The sequence below is a fragment of the Crocodylus siamensis genome, chromosome 9 (genome assembly GCF_052110815.1).
Source record: "Crocodylus siamensis isolate JL-2025a chromosome 9, ASM5211081v1, whole genome shotgun sequence".
NCBI classification, from domain to species: Eukaryota; Metazoa; Chordata; order Crocodylia; family Crocodylidae; genus Crocodylus; species Crocodylus siamensis.
In genome coordinates, this window is record NC_143403.1 from 48639335 (window position 1) to 48655800 (window position 16466).

Here is a 16466-nt window from a genome sequence, read left to right on the forward strand (position 1 = left end):
CTGCAGGCTGACATGGGGTCAGGGGGAAAGATGGGGACCGCCCCCTCCTCCGACACAGAGCGCCATGCAACCACTCTGCCCCGGCCAGAATTCTCCCCTTTCCTTCCACATACGTCTTGCAGACATTGTTGTCCAGTTCCCTTCCTTCCTCTGTTGTCCAGTTCAGAAGTCTCTTTGGAGCCACCTTGCCATGCAGAATACCTCAGCTCCCAGTACCTGCAAATCAAAATAAAGGAAGCTACTGTAGTAGCAGGCACCAGGGTCTTGACTGTTTAATGATGGCTGAGCCAGAGCAGATGAGAATGATAGCAGCCACCTACCTCCTTCGCCCTAAATTCCTGAGGCCATTCAGGGAACGAACTAATCCCAAGCCTGAGCTAGAGCAACCAGAGTGCCACAGAGGTACCCATAAGGCCATTTAAAGGTTAAGAATAGCACAAGAGTACTTCAACCAATATAGATTGCAAAGAGCTCTCTGGGACAGATACTGTCCAAACCAGGGTTCCTAGGTGCTACAAATGATAACTAAGCACCCTCTTCTTCAGTCATGTCCAGTGCTAGCTGAAAGGACAGTGCAAGAACTGTTCACCTGGCCCTGATATCAGGATATTACCAGATGTCTTCCTCAAGGTGATTTGCTATGTGGCTCTATTATGCTTACAGAGGTGACATATGAGGGCCCTAGCCTTCTGTAGCTAGCCAGTAGCTTCCTGGCTAAGACACCAGGTGCAAGGGAAATGCTATTGTCAAGCACAGGGAGGGAGAGGCAGAGGCAACAAAGATGCAAGGAGCCTAGTGCCAATGCAGCTTCCCGGATGGAAGTGCTAAGGGAGACTGGGCCTGGGTTTTGTTTACCCCCATGTTATATGATTCATTACTGCCTCACATAATTGCTAATCAGAGATGCAAATCATGCTGTGCTGGGCAGTGTCCACTCCTTTTGAAACTCTCCACCATAATCTGCTTAGTTTCTGCCTTATTCTACCTACTTCCCTCATGCCTAACGAATCAACAATCCCTAGCCACCTACTTGGGGCACTTGTACACATGACAGGGTTTTAATCCCCAAGATTTTATTCTGTGCCCCCTAAATTGAAATGGTGGGGCATAAAATAAAACCCTGAGGACTAAACCATTTAAATTTTTCTGCTGCATTACAGTGAGGGACCCAATCTTTTTTTCTTTTCTTTTTGTGAGAGCTGGAGCCTGCCCATGGCTGGGGATGAGCTGCTGGTGGGACAGATGACCCCTGAGCTGTGGGGGGCCCCAGTCCTTCCCTCTGCAGTGGTAGAGTCCCCCAGGGCTGCCTGGGTGGGCTGCTAGCAAGACAGGGGTTGCTGCAGCTTGGAGGCAGCATCAGGCCCAATCCAACTCTTCCCAGACTCCAAGCTGGAGCAGCCCCTGGCCAGCTAGCAGCCCACCTGTGTGGCCCTGGGGGGTGCTGCTGGCTGCTGCAGAGGGAAGGACTGGGGCCCCCCACAGCTCAGGGGCAGCTCAGCCCACCAGCAGCTTGCCCCCCAACTGCAGGAGAGGCTCTCCCGAGGCCGTGGGGAAAGCTGACAGCTGCATTGTTGCAATTTTGCAAAATTGCAAAGTCATTTAAAACTCCCAAAAGTCTTGCACGTGTAAACTGTGATGCCATTAAGCCACACAGTGACATTTTCGTCTTGTGTACATGTTAATGGCATTGCGTGTACAAGCATCCCTACACCCTACCTTTTCAAATCTTCCCTTAAATTCTTAAATCTTGCAGTATTGATCTCTTCCCTGATAACACCCTGGACATGAACAGCAGTCTCATTTCAGGTGTTGACATGTTTCATCCTTGTTTGCACAGCCACTTTCAGCTCCTCGGGGCAGGGAACACACCCTGACCTGTTCCTGACGCACTCTGTATTTGTATAGTTCTCCATAAGGGAGTAGAGAAGTAGAAATTATGATTGCTTTGTTACCCTAAGAAAGTCACTTAGCAGATGTGCTTAAGTTTCTCCATACAGTTCTGGTGGGGGAGGTTGTCAATACAGCCAATCAAAAAGGGTATATAAGACTTTTTGCACAAGTATTTCTGTGATAAAATTTGTGAACCTCAATATTTTTTTCTTATTGACTCACTGGTAACTTAAATGGAAAACAGCAAAAATTGGGGGTTTTGAAGCACCGTGTCAATCTGTGGTCTTTCCTGTTTATGTAGGCTGAGCTGGGCCCCATGATGAGTCCCACCGCTGCCCACTCTGATCATATCTCTGTGGCTTTTGGTGAGAATTGAAAATCCCCAAACCCCTCCTTTTAGTGGATATCAGACTTACCCACTTTCTGATTTTCACCAAAATAGAGTTTTGACCAATGTGAGGAAGGGGGAACCCAGCTGGAGAGGAGGAATAGGAAGGAGCCTGGTGAGAGCTAGAAGGGCAGCAAAAGGCCTGGTTGAGAAGGTTGGCTAAAACTGGCAGAGCTGACCAGAGTTAGAGGGAAAGGATGTGGCAGGTGGAAGGTGACTGGAATCAAGGCAAAAAAGCTTCAGCTGACCAGTGCGGGATGAGAGACTCACTAACTCTAACCTCAGCTCTGTGTGGCGACCTTCATAGCAGATATTTAATTTTTAGTAGATAATTTGTTTTTTATCTATATTTAAAAAAATGGTATCTTCTGCAAGATTTTGTGTGTGCAGCCCTCCACAGCTCACCAAAACTTATTAAGTGGCCCACCAGCCCAAATAATTACCCACCCTTGCCTTAACCTCACCATAACGCTACAGCCACTGATTCACCCCTGTCCAGATTGACTCTGCTGTCTGCCACAGGCCTCTGCGAGATGTCTATGAAATCAGGGCTTCATCCCATATTCCAAGAAACACTCATTTCTGCTACAGGCATCTGTGAGGTCGCTGCCCACTCCTGCATCCTGAGTAACCAAGTGATGATTCTAGCGGAAATTAGGATTTTGTCGTTTTCATCAGCCAACTAGGCTTTAGCCACTGATGCCTCTAAGATTCCCTGAACATTTTTAACTTACTGGATGCAGCCTTCAAAAGTTATTGTGTTATGTACAGATATATTAATAGAGAAATGTCTCTGAAGCAACTGTAAGGCCTCATTTCACTTGACCAACTAGTATTTTTTGATAGCACAGAAGTGTCCAGATTCTTAGGTTTGGCTCCCAGGGACACTCATAGATCCACTATTTAACTCTGGGCAAGACACTATCTATGTCTCAGTTTTTCCATTCATTTCTAAGCTTGGGAGGGTTGTGAGGAGAGATCAGCAGCAGGAACAGAAACACTTTTGCAGCTGTTTTATGTTGCTGCAAAGTGCGTCAATTTAAATTATTTTTAAGAAAAAAACTAACCATTCAATAAACTGGTTGGAAAAACAGCAAAAAAAAGAGAAAACTGCTTTAAACAATTTCATGATGTCTATTTCTTGACATTTCAGAGTAGGGTTGCCATTGCCAACTCTGTTTGAATCTATTCCAGGAGGTTTCATCACATGATTTAATGACATTAATGACCGATCTACTGTACTGTACTCAGGAAGGCAAATGTACATTACTATTACATTTTAGAAACCCACTGGACTACTGTGTTAATTGGATTCAACATTTAATATTTATTTTAATGAATGTCCTATCATTTATCTCCTGGGTTACTCTCAGCAGTCTCCTGGAGATTATATCTAATTCCTGGAGACTCCAGTGCAATCCTGATGGGTTGGTAACCCTATTTCAGACTGTTTATTCAATAGTCCTGATGAGATATTTGGTCTTCAATCTGACACTGCTCTCTGTTTTGGCTCTGCTTTATTGTTAGCGTTCCACAAACTAATATATAGTAGATAACTGAGCCTTGAACTAGGCTAAGGTCTCAGATATAGAGATAGGTATATCAAGAACACTTCCTGCTTGAGTTGCACTGTGCACAGCACAGAATCACAAAATACTGTGATCCATGTGCCGGCACAGGATACTGACTATAGCATTGTGGATGTTCTTAAGAATCAGAGCAACTGTCCTCCTTGGCCTTGCTCAGCTTTCTTCTGTTTTTGCAGGACTGACCTTCAGGAGATGGTTATAATGTAGAACACTCCTGTGGATGCTGTATTGCAAGTCAGTGGTATTTGAGCATTTAATTGAGTTGAAACTCATGTTGATTTCAGTGGGAACCAGAGGGGTGCTCAGCTCTTTCTGGGATCAGCCCTCCTTGTCAGTTCAAAACCTTCCCTGATAGCAGCTTCTGAACAGGAACAAATTGCATTTGACCTTTACTTCTCTGCTATGGAATGACTTAAAGCGAAGCAGAGGTGGTACCAAGGGGTTGAAGGTATTGACCTGATCCAAAGCTCATTAGAATCAATAGGAATCTTTTTGTTGACTTTGGTGGGCATTGGACCTGATCCCAAACAGGGAAAAAGTAAGCTTGACTGTTGCATACAAATCCTGGGCTGGATTCCACATTGTGTGGGATCATGCACATATACACAAGGAGGACATGGAAAACACTGTCCGATTCTACTGTTTTCTGGGGTCACTACAGAAGACAGAAGAGAACCAGGCCTGATATGGAAAACTACTACTGCCAGTTACTACAGCAAATGGTATCACTACAAACGATCCTTTATCAACAGAATCTTTAAGGTCTACTAAACAACACCTTAACATGTCCATTAATCCCTGGATCGCAAGTTAACTGAGGTGAATTTGGAGTCAGTGAGATGTACTGACTTATGCAAATGGAAGATCTTGAGTTCCCTGAGCTCAGCCCTCCCCTAATTTATATCACATAAATGGTGTTAAGATTGTAAGTCACTAAAATAAAAGTCTGAGATGCAATAAATAATCCCTAGTCAGGGAACAAATATAAGGCCAGTTGGGCTGGCCATGGCTGTGTCAGAGAGGGATGGCAAATTACTCACAGTGAACCCTTCTGTGCTCAGTCATGGTCAATGGTTGCTGGTGTTTGCTATGGGGTAAGGGAATTTTCTGGGTTTGTCAAAATGGCTTAAGCAATTTAGATGCTCAAATACCACTGACTTCCAATACAGCATCTACAATAGCGTTCTACATTATAACTATACCCTGAAGGTCAGTTGTATAAAAACAGGAGAAAGCTGAACAAGGCCAAGGAGGACAGTTGCTCCGACTCTTAAGAACATCCACAATGCTATAGTCAGTATCCTGTGCCGGCACATGGATCACAGTATTTTGTGGTTCTGTGCTGTGCACAGTGCACAAGGTTGGAGGGATCAGGCTGATTCAACTCCACATTTGTGCTTTCATATTCTGGGCTGACTAGTGACCTGGGAGATCCCCAGTGTAAATTAGACTGGCTACAGACATGCTCTAATTTACACTACCCTCCTGATGGCTATCTATGAATTCCCCCAGAACATGGGCTATGACTTTGGCCTCTCAGAGTCCCAACACATCCCCAGGTTGTGAGGGTAGCTAGGTAGGATTGCTTATACAGACCTGCCAGGAGAACTCTAACCCAGGCACTCGAACTACAGTTCTGGCCCTGTCTGCAGCCAGATCTGTGTGAGAGGAAATAGTCTTTGTCCAAACTTACTTTGTGAAGTCCCAGACTCAGGATAGCCTCAGAGTGTGGGTTGGGTGCTGCATTGTCAGGTTGTCAGATACAATTAGAAAGCTTTCTGGCAGAGATGTTCCACATTTGAAAGGGAATATGCAGTGTAAACAGCCTGACTTTGTCTCTTCTGTTTACCTGGATAAGTAGAAAGAGATGGTGGTGTTTAATTTTTTTAATGTGTGAAGAGGATTGATGGGAAGTCTGTTAAAGACTGTTAAATGCAGAGTGGACCACTATAATTAATCCTACCATCACTTGATGACACAAGAGGTATGTCTACATGAGACACTGACAGTGCAGTAGTCAAAAAATACTGCACAGTAGTGCATCATAGCATGGACAGTGTTTATACGCTATTGCACAGTATTATTAAGCTATTGTGTAGTAGTGTCCAATAAAAGACATTCACTGATGCTACTGCACAGTAACTCCAGTTTACTTAGTGCTTGCTAATGCAAGTAGTAAAGAAATGCACAGTAACCACTGTGCAGTAGCATCTCGTGTAGACATGCCCAAGGAGTATGTATTCCCAGTACTCCAGTCTGAATATTGCTTAAACTGAATGCAGAGTTGCTTTGCACATTAATGCCATGCTTTTTTAAGAAGTGTTTGGTGACTAAGTGCTTATTCCTTCAGTTCTGATGCAGACAAAACCCCTATCAAATTCAACTGGAGCTTTGCCTCCATCAGCAAGACACTTGCACCCAAATTCTGTCCCTCCCTTCCTGCGCTTGGTTGAAGGAGGTGAAAAGTTTTAAACATCTTTGCATCTCCTGAATTCTCAGACCAACTGGATGTCTGCCCAGCCCCTCAGCATATAATATGTTAGAGCAGCTTCAGTGTTTGGGTTGTGGTAGCCTTCTGTGAGCCACTGCCTGAACAGCAATAGCTGGATTACAGCTGTATCTGGGCCTATAACCCTCTAACTCTACTGGGCTATTAAAAGGTTAAGGTAATCAAGTTGCCTTTTAACCATATCTTGGATAAGCTAAACAAACTGATTTATTTTAGCCTCTCAGATCTCACATTGTTCTTGTGTTATTTATTTGATTTATATGCCACCCTTCCTGACAAAGGGTGCCGAGCCTATAAGGGTGCTGCAGGTTTTTCCTCCCAAGGTGGAGAACCTTGCATTTTTCAGTGTTAAACACCATGAGGTTCTCGTCTGCCCATTTGCTGAGCTTGTCCAGGTCAGCCTGGATCACCCGCCTATCTTCTGGCGTGGATGCTTTGCCCCAAAGTTTGGTGTCATCTGCAAACTTGGCCAGTCCACTCCTGACTCCAATCTCCACATCGTTAATGAAGATGTTGAACAGTATGGGTCCCAGGACAGAGCCTTGAGGGACCCCACTGGTCACAGGGCACCACAATGAGTGACTGCCATCAATCACAACCCTCTGGGTCCGACCACAGAGCCAATTTCCCAGCCAGCGGATCGTGGTGGAGCCAAGGCCACAACTGGGCAGTTTGGCCAAGAGGTGATCATGGGATACCAGGTCAAAAGCTTTTTTGAAGTCAAGATATATGACATCAATCTCTTCTCCCTTGTCCAGGTGATAGGTCACCTGGTCATAGAAGGAAATGAGATTGGTCAAACAAGACCTACCCGCAACAAACCCATGCTGGCTATCCCTTAGGATGTTAGCCTGGGCCAGTCCATCAAGGATGGCCTCCTTAATAAACGTTTCTAGGATCTTCCCCAGGATAGAAGTCAGGCTAATGGGCCTGTAGTTAGCTGGATCCACTCTCCTCCCTTTTTTGAAGATCGGCACCACATTGGCCTTCTTCCAGTCTTCAGGTACTACACCAGAGCACCAGGAGTTTTCAAAGATCTGTGCAAGGGGCTGGGCTATGACGCTCGCCAGCTCCTTGAGTACCCTGGGGTGCAGATTGTCAGGGCCAGCTGACTTGAAGGTATCCAGCTTCTCAAGGTGTTCCTTCATGAGGTCAGCATTTATGGAGGATAGGGGATCCCCCTCACCCAGATTTCCCTGTCCCATAGCAGGCATGGGCATCCCATGTGACTGATGAAAGACTGACGCAAAGTACCTATTTAATAGGTTGGCTTTTTCCTGGGCGTCAGTTGTCAGTTGCCCCATCTGGTTTAGCAGGGGTCCAACATTGCCCTTGCTTTTCCTCCGGCTCCCCACATATCTGAAAAAGGACTTTTTGTTGTCCTTGATGCCTAAAGCTAGTTGGAGTTCAGTTGCAGCCTTGGCTTTCCTGGTTTGCTCCCTGCAGGACCGGACCAGCGCGGAGTAATCCTCCTTGGAGGTGAATCCCATCCTCCATCCTTTGTAGGCTTTCCTTTTTAGCCACAGGAGGTCCGCTAGGTCCCTGGAGAGCCAGGAGGGCTGCTGTGCCTTCTTGCTGCCTTTCCTCCGTGTTGGGATAGATTTAGCTTGTGCATTGAGGATCGCTTCCTTGAGAAGCAACCACTCTTCTTGAACTCCCCTCTCCCTGGGGTCATGGTCCCTGAGGGCCTGACCGACTAGCCTCTTGAGCTTGTCAAAGTTGGCTTTTCTGAAGTCAAGGACTTCTGTGTTGCTGACTGACTTGCCAGCTTTACGGCGGATGGTGAAGGTGATCAGCTCGTGGTCGCTGTCACCCAGCTTCCCATCGATCACTAGGTCGCCAATTAGGTCGTCCCCCGTAGCCAGTACCAGGTCAAGCAGTGCTTTGCCTCTCGTTGGCCCATAGACTTCTTGAGTCAGGTAGAGGTCATCCACGCACGAGAGAAAGCTTTGCGACCGCTCGGATTTTGCTGAGTGATCTTCCCAGGAGATGTCTAGGTAATTGAAGTCACCCATGACAACCAAGGTCCTGGAGCAAGCGGCCTCAGTCAGTTCCCGGGCGAACTCCTGGTCAAGCTCAGGACTTTGAGTAGGAGGTCTATAGTAGACTCCCACCGTTGTGTCCCCTGTGCCAAATTCCCCACGAATTTTTACCCAGAGGGTCTCTAGCTGTCCATGCCGGTTGCTAACATCAGCTTGCAGGGACATGTAGCTTTCCTTGACATAGAGAGCTACACCCCCGCCCCTTTTGTCAACACGATCCCTCCTGTACAGGGTATAGCCCTCTATACCCGTGGTCCAGTCATGGGTGGAGTCCCACCAGGTCTCCGTTATCCCAGTGACATCATATTTCTTTGCACTGAGCAGGAGGACAAGCTTGTCCTGCTTGTTGCCCAGGCTCCTGGCATTAGTGTACAGGCAGGCAAGTGTGCCCTTGGGGGCTCTTGCCTTGCCCACAGATTGTGCCAGGGCTGGGGCAGGGGTGGGCTCCCTTAAGTGCCTTGGTCCGCTGGCTTTGCAAGGGTCGCTCTGCAGGCCAGCAGTGGCAGTAGTCCCCCATCCCCCAGCGGGCTTAGTTTAAAGCCCGGTGAAGCAGGTCAGCCAGCCTGGCTGAGAAGAGCCTCCTTCCCAGGGGAGAGAGGTGGAGGCCATCTCTTCCCAGCAGCTTGCTGCCTCTCTCTCCAAAGAGCGGGCTGTGGTCATGGAAGCCAAAGCCTTCCTGATGACACCAGCGCCGCAGTCTTTGGTTGACTGTGTGGATCCTCCTCTTCCTCCTCAGCCCATAGCCCGAGACTGGGAGGATGGACGAAAACACCACCTGAGCTCCCAGACCCCTAAGCCCCACTCCCAACTCCCTGTAGCACCTCATGACCTGGTTGGGGGTGCTCCGAGCCATGTCATTGGTGCCCACGTGAATAAGGAGCATGGGGTAGTGGTCTGTGGGCCGGAGGAGCTGCGGGATCCTCTCCGCAATGTCTTGGATGTGGGCCTCCGGGAAGCAGCAGACTTCCCGGGCTAAGGGGTCGGGGCGGCAGATTGCCCCCTCAGTGCCCCGCAGGATGGAGTCTCCCACAACAAACAACTTTTGCTTTGACTTGGGGAGAGTGGGGCCAGTAGCTGCGGTCGAGCCTGGGTTGCCTGCGGGAGCCGGCAACTGAGCAGGCTCTGCTGGGGCTGCAAGAGGTGCGAACCTGTTGCTAAGCTCCGGTGGGGCAGGGGCCTTGGTGCGGCGGGCCTTGGGGCCCTTGACCACCTTGGTCCATGCCCCTGACTGGGCAGAGCGGGAGGTCCCAGAGTCCTCCTTAGTCCTGGAGGGAGATGGTGCTCTCCCCTGCGGCTCCTGGGGGAGAAGGGCCTGGCAGTAGGAGTCTATCTCCTGCTCGCAGTCCCTGATGGCGCGCAGTCTCTGGACTGTGGCCTGGAGCTCCTCCAGCTGGCGCGCCAGAGACCCCAGTAGGGAGGAGACCCCGCAAGGGGAGGTGGCCATGCTCCTGGGCCCCAGAGCCTGAAAAAGGGACAGGCAGCCCCCGCAGCCAAGAGACAGGGGCTCCGTCTGCGTGGAGCCCGGGACCATGGGCTCCGTCTGGGTGGCCGTCTCTGAGGTGCTCAATGGGGGGGCTGTAGAGCCCGAGGGGACCCTCGGGGTGCGGCGCGTGCCCATCCGTGTCATGCCTCTGATAGGCTGGCTACGGCTGGGGCTGGCTATGGCTGGGGGGGGTCGCAGGCAGGGTCTGGACTGATCCAGTGCATTGCTCGTGGCTTACTGATCCTAGGTTCTCCTTATCCTCTGCTTCCCCGTCGCCTGACGAACCTAGTTTAAAGCCCATTGGAGGAGATCAGCCAACCTGTAAGAGAACAAACTTTTACCTTTAGAAGAGAAATGAAGACCATCTTGTCCCAGGATGCCTCTCTCATGGAAGTGCAGATCGTGGTTGTAGAAGCCAAAACCTGCATGATGGCACCAACTCCAGAGCTGCAGATGAAAGATGACTGCTGTTTTATTAATCACTGACCTAGAATGAATCAGCAACAGCCACAGATTGGGCTTGTCACAGACTGTGGCAGGGCACTTGGGATGCCTGCCACTTTAACAGGTCAGGCAACCTGCGAAGCTGCTGGCAGGTGCAGGCCAGGGCTAACTGTGGCGGGGGGGGGTCAGCTGTCCCAGGGAGCCAGCAGATATAAGTCCAGGCCCAGAGAGAAGCTGGCAGCAACAGCTGGGGGCCTGCTGAGAGAACAGCACCTCATCAGGATGGCTGCAGCTCTGCAAGACCAGCTTAGAGATAATGCCTAAAGCCATCTGGACATTTTTGGAGGAACTAAGAGAGGAGGACATTCCTAGGGACGCAGGGAGAGGTCCAGAGGTTGAGTGTGGGCCAGTGAGGGTCCAGGAACCCCAGATGGGGGCTTGAGTAAGTGAAAGGAAACATCAGTGAGGATACCATCTGTGAGGCATGGGGAGGGATGGAGCCATGCAATTAACCCGTAAGGCAGAGACCACATGCACTTGGTGGTCATTTGGAAGACCAACTTAGGAAGCCCTTGGCAGTCTTCCTCATTAAAGTAACAAACATCAAGGCATGGTGGGTGACTATAAGGGGTGATTTCCCACAAAGTGAGGGCTGTAGGGACTCCAGGGGCTCCACGGCCACCCCTGGAGAGGTACCCCGCTGCACTGACCAGGACCCATAACAGGGTCCCCCTGCCATATGTCTCTGCCTAGCACAACCTTAAAGGCATTGTTGCTGCCCCACTGGTTTCTCCCCTGATCTCACCACCTTCCTCAGGCTCCTGGCAGATTCATCCACATACCCAGCCCTGACCATCCCCCCTAATCCATGGACACCCTGATGAAATGGGAGGCGGGGGGGGGGCAGCCTAAACCCAGCACTTTTGGGTCCTGATTCAACAGAGAAACAAAGACAGAAAAGTTCCATCTTTCTCCAGCCTCCCCGCCGCCACCTCCTGCCAGGGGTGTCCCCACTCTACTTCCCTTCTACCCCTCTGCAGCACAGTCCTCCCTTTCACAGGGGGGCCAAGACTCTCCCAAAATTCATTCAGTCTCCCCCTCCCCCAACATATGCATTATTTATACAGTTTAGTAGAATTAAGATGAGAAAAACAAGAATCCCTTTTTTCCCCACCTCTGGCCCTGCTGAAGGGTGACACCAAAGGGTGCCCTTGAGTGGTGCCCCAGAATGAGCCACAGGCTTTCCAATGCCTGCCAGTGGACTGGGGCAAGCCTCTGGCTCAGGTGGCCACACATTGCCTGAGTCCAATCCAGGCCCGCGCTCACCCTGGTCTTGGATTGCAGAGTTCCCAGTTTTGGGGGGCAGAGAAATGGGATACTGTTGGTGGCTTAAATGTAGCTTATTCCTGAACTTTTTCCAATTTGTAAATTGTGAATGGCTGAAATTGAACTCAGTGTCTCTTAATGATCTGGCTACTGTGTCCCAAAGTCCTACCTTCTCTCTGCTCCTACTGCATTCTCCTCTATTTATACACTTAAGGAAAACGGCCTGCTAGACTTGCAGGAAAGAAACCCCCTAGCAAGGTCTGATATCTTCCTTATAGACAATAACCAATGTAGCTCTCATTGCGTGATGAAAGGTGTTAAATTGCTGAGCTGAAGGATTTCTTTTGGGAGCGAAGGGAAGGCTGAGTTTTGTGGTCTCTGATGTGAGCTGGCAACAAGCAAAAATAACTTTATTTTACTGGTATTCTGTGGCAGGATAAGGAAACCTCTTTTTTTTAATCATTTGAACCTATACAGACTCCATTAGTATTGTATGGGCATCTCACAGACCTCAGTATATTTAGGGAAGAGTAATGATCCCTGTATTATGGACAGACACAAAGGCCTAGATCCTCAAAGATCTCACAACCCCTGCTGAAATCATAGGATTTGGGCCTGTAAGTAATTGGGGGGTCTGAGCATAAGTGATTTGACCTACATCACAGAGGGGAATTGAACACTGGTTCCTGAGTCAAAGGTTAGCCTCCTAAGCACCACACCCTGCTTTGTCTCCAATCACATGCTGCTTACAGATGTGTAACCCCCCCAGCACTTTTAAGCTTTAGCTGAAAGCACCAAAAAGCCCCTCTAAAGCGTGCAATCTATACAGACACTGTGGAGCTGGGTCAAACTAATACACCTCCTTATTCAGTAAAACACTGGTTTGTTTTTTTCTTTTTTTCATGTCTGCCAGCAACCACAGTCTTTAATCAAATGAACCTTTCGGTGCTCTTCTGGAATCACTGCATCTCTGAGTTTCACTGCTGGGTGGAACCAAATCTGGCTTAAATCCTGTCCACTCACAAGTGTTTCCCAGTTACACCCATGGCGTCACCCGTGGCACTACTGTAGTCAATACCCTAAGGTCAGCCCATGAGATGAAATGATCAGTGCAGTTTCCTAAGTGAAACTGTGGAGCTAAATCTGTTGGGCTCAGTTCTGATCTCAGTCACGCCCACTGAAGTCAACACTCAATAGAATCTGGGGTTGTTGCACACCTTCGACTCTAATATGAAATGCTTAGTGGCAGGATATAAATTTCTTTTGGTCTCCAGCAGGATAAAAATAGTTTATGGTGCAGAGATCTCCTGTTTCTGAGTGTAAAGAGCTGAGTTAACTGGCTTGGTCATGGAAAGACAGTTCCAACTGAGCAATGATTGTTGATATGGTACAACTGAGGAAGCAGTGAGCTATCTGCTGTATTAGAGATATACACACAGGAATTCTGTTCTCAGTGAGATTTTTATGCTACAGGAATCGTGGTGAACTCTATCCAGGGCCATTCCTGGGGAACAGGGGGGAGGGGTGACTGCCCTGGGCCCCTGCATTTTGAAGGGGCCCCGCAGAGCCTGGTTGGCTTCACATCCAGCCACTTGCTACCTCCCAACCACTGCTACCATCATGTCCGGACCCTGCATGGGCTGATTTCCATTCATCCCAACACTTATATACATTTATCACAACACACAAGGCCACAGTACCTGGCCTGCCTGGGCTCTCCACAGGTCCAGAAACATGGCAGCAGTGGAGTAGTTAGGATCTGTCTTATGTCACTTGGCATAAAGCCTAGAGTATAGGGAATACATCTATGTGTGTGCAGCCTGTTATGAGTCTCTGCACACTGTTAAGTACAGTGTCAAGCTCTTTAGTGAGATAACGTCTGGACCATACAGGAGAACAGTAATCTGCTGGGGCATATACTATTGCAACTGCGGTGGTTCTGCACACTCTGAAGTTGGCACCCCATGTCATGCTAGCTAAAGGTCTTATGGCAGCTGCCCATGCAGACAGGGCCAGATTATGGGACCGTAAGATATGTCAAGTTTAAGAGGCCCCATAGCATTACCAAAACAAAAGTGTATAATTCTAACTGAAAGGACAATGAAAATAGAAATATTAAAGTTTTATATTTGCATGTATACATAGGTGAAGGTGCAATGAGAAACGAATAATCTAACTAAAACATATATCTTGCAATAAGCCTATTTGCATTATGAAATACTTTCAAGTTAAAATCCTTTATGGTTTCTTAATTAGCATGTATGAACACTTTTAATTTACAGTAACACAAAAGAGATTACACAGATCAGCACTTACTAAATGGAAGCAGCAATACAACCTGTACTATGTTTAAAACATTTTATTTTGTGATTTTTGGAGAGCAAAGTCATTGATGATGTCCTCAAATGATAAGCTATGAAGTTTATCACTTTCTATGCACATAATGTTTAGTGCAGACCGCTTTTCTTGGAGCATTGTTGTTCACCGTTCATTCTTGATCTTTTTCAGCCGGGAAAATGACCTTTCTCCTGAGCAGTTTGTTACCATTAGACTCAAAAAGAGCCACAATATTGCTTCTACATTAGGGAAAGCCAACTGATTCAACTAAAACTGAAAATTTTTTGGCAAATTTTTTGTACATAACAGCTCTTTTCTTCAAGTTGGTTTAAAGTCCAGAGGAGAGCCATGCACATGATCAGAAGTCAGGAAAACAGACCTTATGATGAGAAGCTGAGAGCTATGGGACTCTTCAGCCTGGAAAAGCGTAGGTTTGGGGGTGATCTGGTGGCTGCCTATAAGTTTATCAGGGGTGCTCACCAGGATCTGGGGGAACGTCTGTTCACCAGAGCGCCCCAAAGGATGACAAGGTCGAACAGTCACAAACTCCTCCATGACCGTTTCAGGCTGGGCATAAGGAAGAACTTTACTGTCCAAGCCCCTGAGGTTTGAAATAGACTGCCGCCAGAAGTGGTTCAAGCTCCTACTTTGAACGCCTTCAAGACACATTTGGATGTTTATCTTGCTGGGATCCTATGATCCCTGCTGACTTCCTGCCCCTGGGGCGGGGGGCTGGACTCAAAGATCATCTGAGGTCCCTTCCAGCCCTGATGTCTATGAAATCTATGAAAGTGCATCCATCATAGGAATAAAGGACTTCACTCAAAACTTGTCTCTTGGAGAAAGTGCTTCATCAGCATTAGGTGCATCACCATCATTGATTGGGTTTTTTTCTCATTCTTTTCCTTTTATTCACACACTTGTAGTCTACATCAGGCAGATTTTCTTTTGCTTTGAGTTCAATTTCATCAAAACTTTCTTGGGTTTCTTTCAAGAAGTGACAGAGTGATGTGTAAAGCTTTGCACATGTACTAAGTAGGGGTGCACTGTTAGAGATTTTTTGGGCCGATACCAATAGCTGATATTTAAAGAGGCATACCAGCCAATAGTGACCTGATATCTGATGCAGCTGCCATCAGGTGGTAAGCCTGGTGTGGGGGAAAGGGAGGCAGGAGGGAAGGGGCGTGGGGGCAGATCAACGTCCCCCGCAGTGAGGGAGGCGGCAGGGGCAAGGGCAGGGGCAGGTGGGGTGGGGGGGAGGGGACAGGGTGAAGGCAGGGCTCATGGGGTGGGGCCAGCTCCTGCCACTGCTAAGATCTGGTGTAGAGTCAACAGACAAACTGAAGTACCCTGCTTTTCTCAAGTCATCCAAAATAGATCCTCCTACTTTCTTTGCCATAAGCTGGATAAGGTCATCCCATATTATTTTAGGCAAGAATGAATGCTTCCCAGATCCAGTACTTCCATAATGTCTTACATGGTTAGCAAGAAATGGATCAAACTTAGCAATGAGTTCTATCAAGCCAAGAAAGTTCCCATTATGTGATGAGCCAAACTTTTCATTGCCTCCCCTCCCCCAAAAGCTAATCCATGTTCTGCTAACATGCACACAACTACAATAACACTTTCAAGTACATGCCTCCACTACTCTTGCTCCTTTTTCATCTGTTCCTCCAGGTGTGAATCCAAGGTTAACCCACATTGCCTCATCAAATATGTAAGCAAAGCTGTTCCATGATCCTCAGAGCCGTCATGATTTTGAATTCCAACAGGGTTTCGCCAGTCACTAAACCTATCACTAGCCAGTGCTGTCAATGATGTTGAGAAAAGCTTGCAGAAAAAACAGTAGACACAACCAGTTGCCACTCTCAATTGTATTTTTCACCATTAACTTTCATTGAATGAAATAGACCATTTGAACAATCTCTAGTTTGGTTTTTGAATGACTGCTTTGATTTCTCAAATGGGCTGTTCCAATGTTGACGCTCTGAGAGACCTTTCTGTATCCAGAATGAAATATCATCCTCAGTCAAGACACCCCAGAGGCCAAGATCATTGGACTTTGTCTATCTACTTTCTTCAGCCGGGATTTCAGGCTCTGTAACATTCTCAGGTGTAGTCGTCACGTTCACATCTATATCATATATGCTAGTAGAAGAAGTGGATGCCTGTGGTTGCTGTGGTCCTGACTGACTCTCTTGAGTATGAGGTCCCTCCTTTATTACAGTGAAATAACTGTCAACTTTTGGTAATTGTTTTAGCTGCCCTTCAATCAGCTGCTTCTTTTTTCTCTTCTGACATCCATTTTCAAAAGTCCTCTTCATTTTTAACAACCGATTATGTAAAACTTGAAACTTCGTATTACAGTATAATCTCAAGAATCTGGATACCAAATATCCGACATTCTCAAAAATCCGGCACTTCCCCCAGCTGCTTCAGGACCAGCTATCACTCCCCT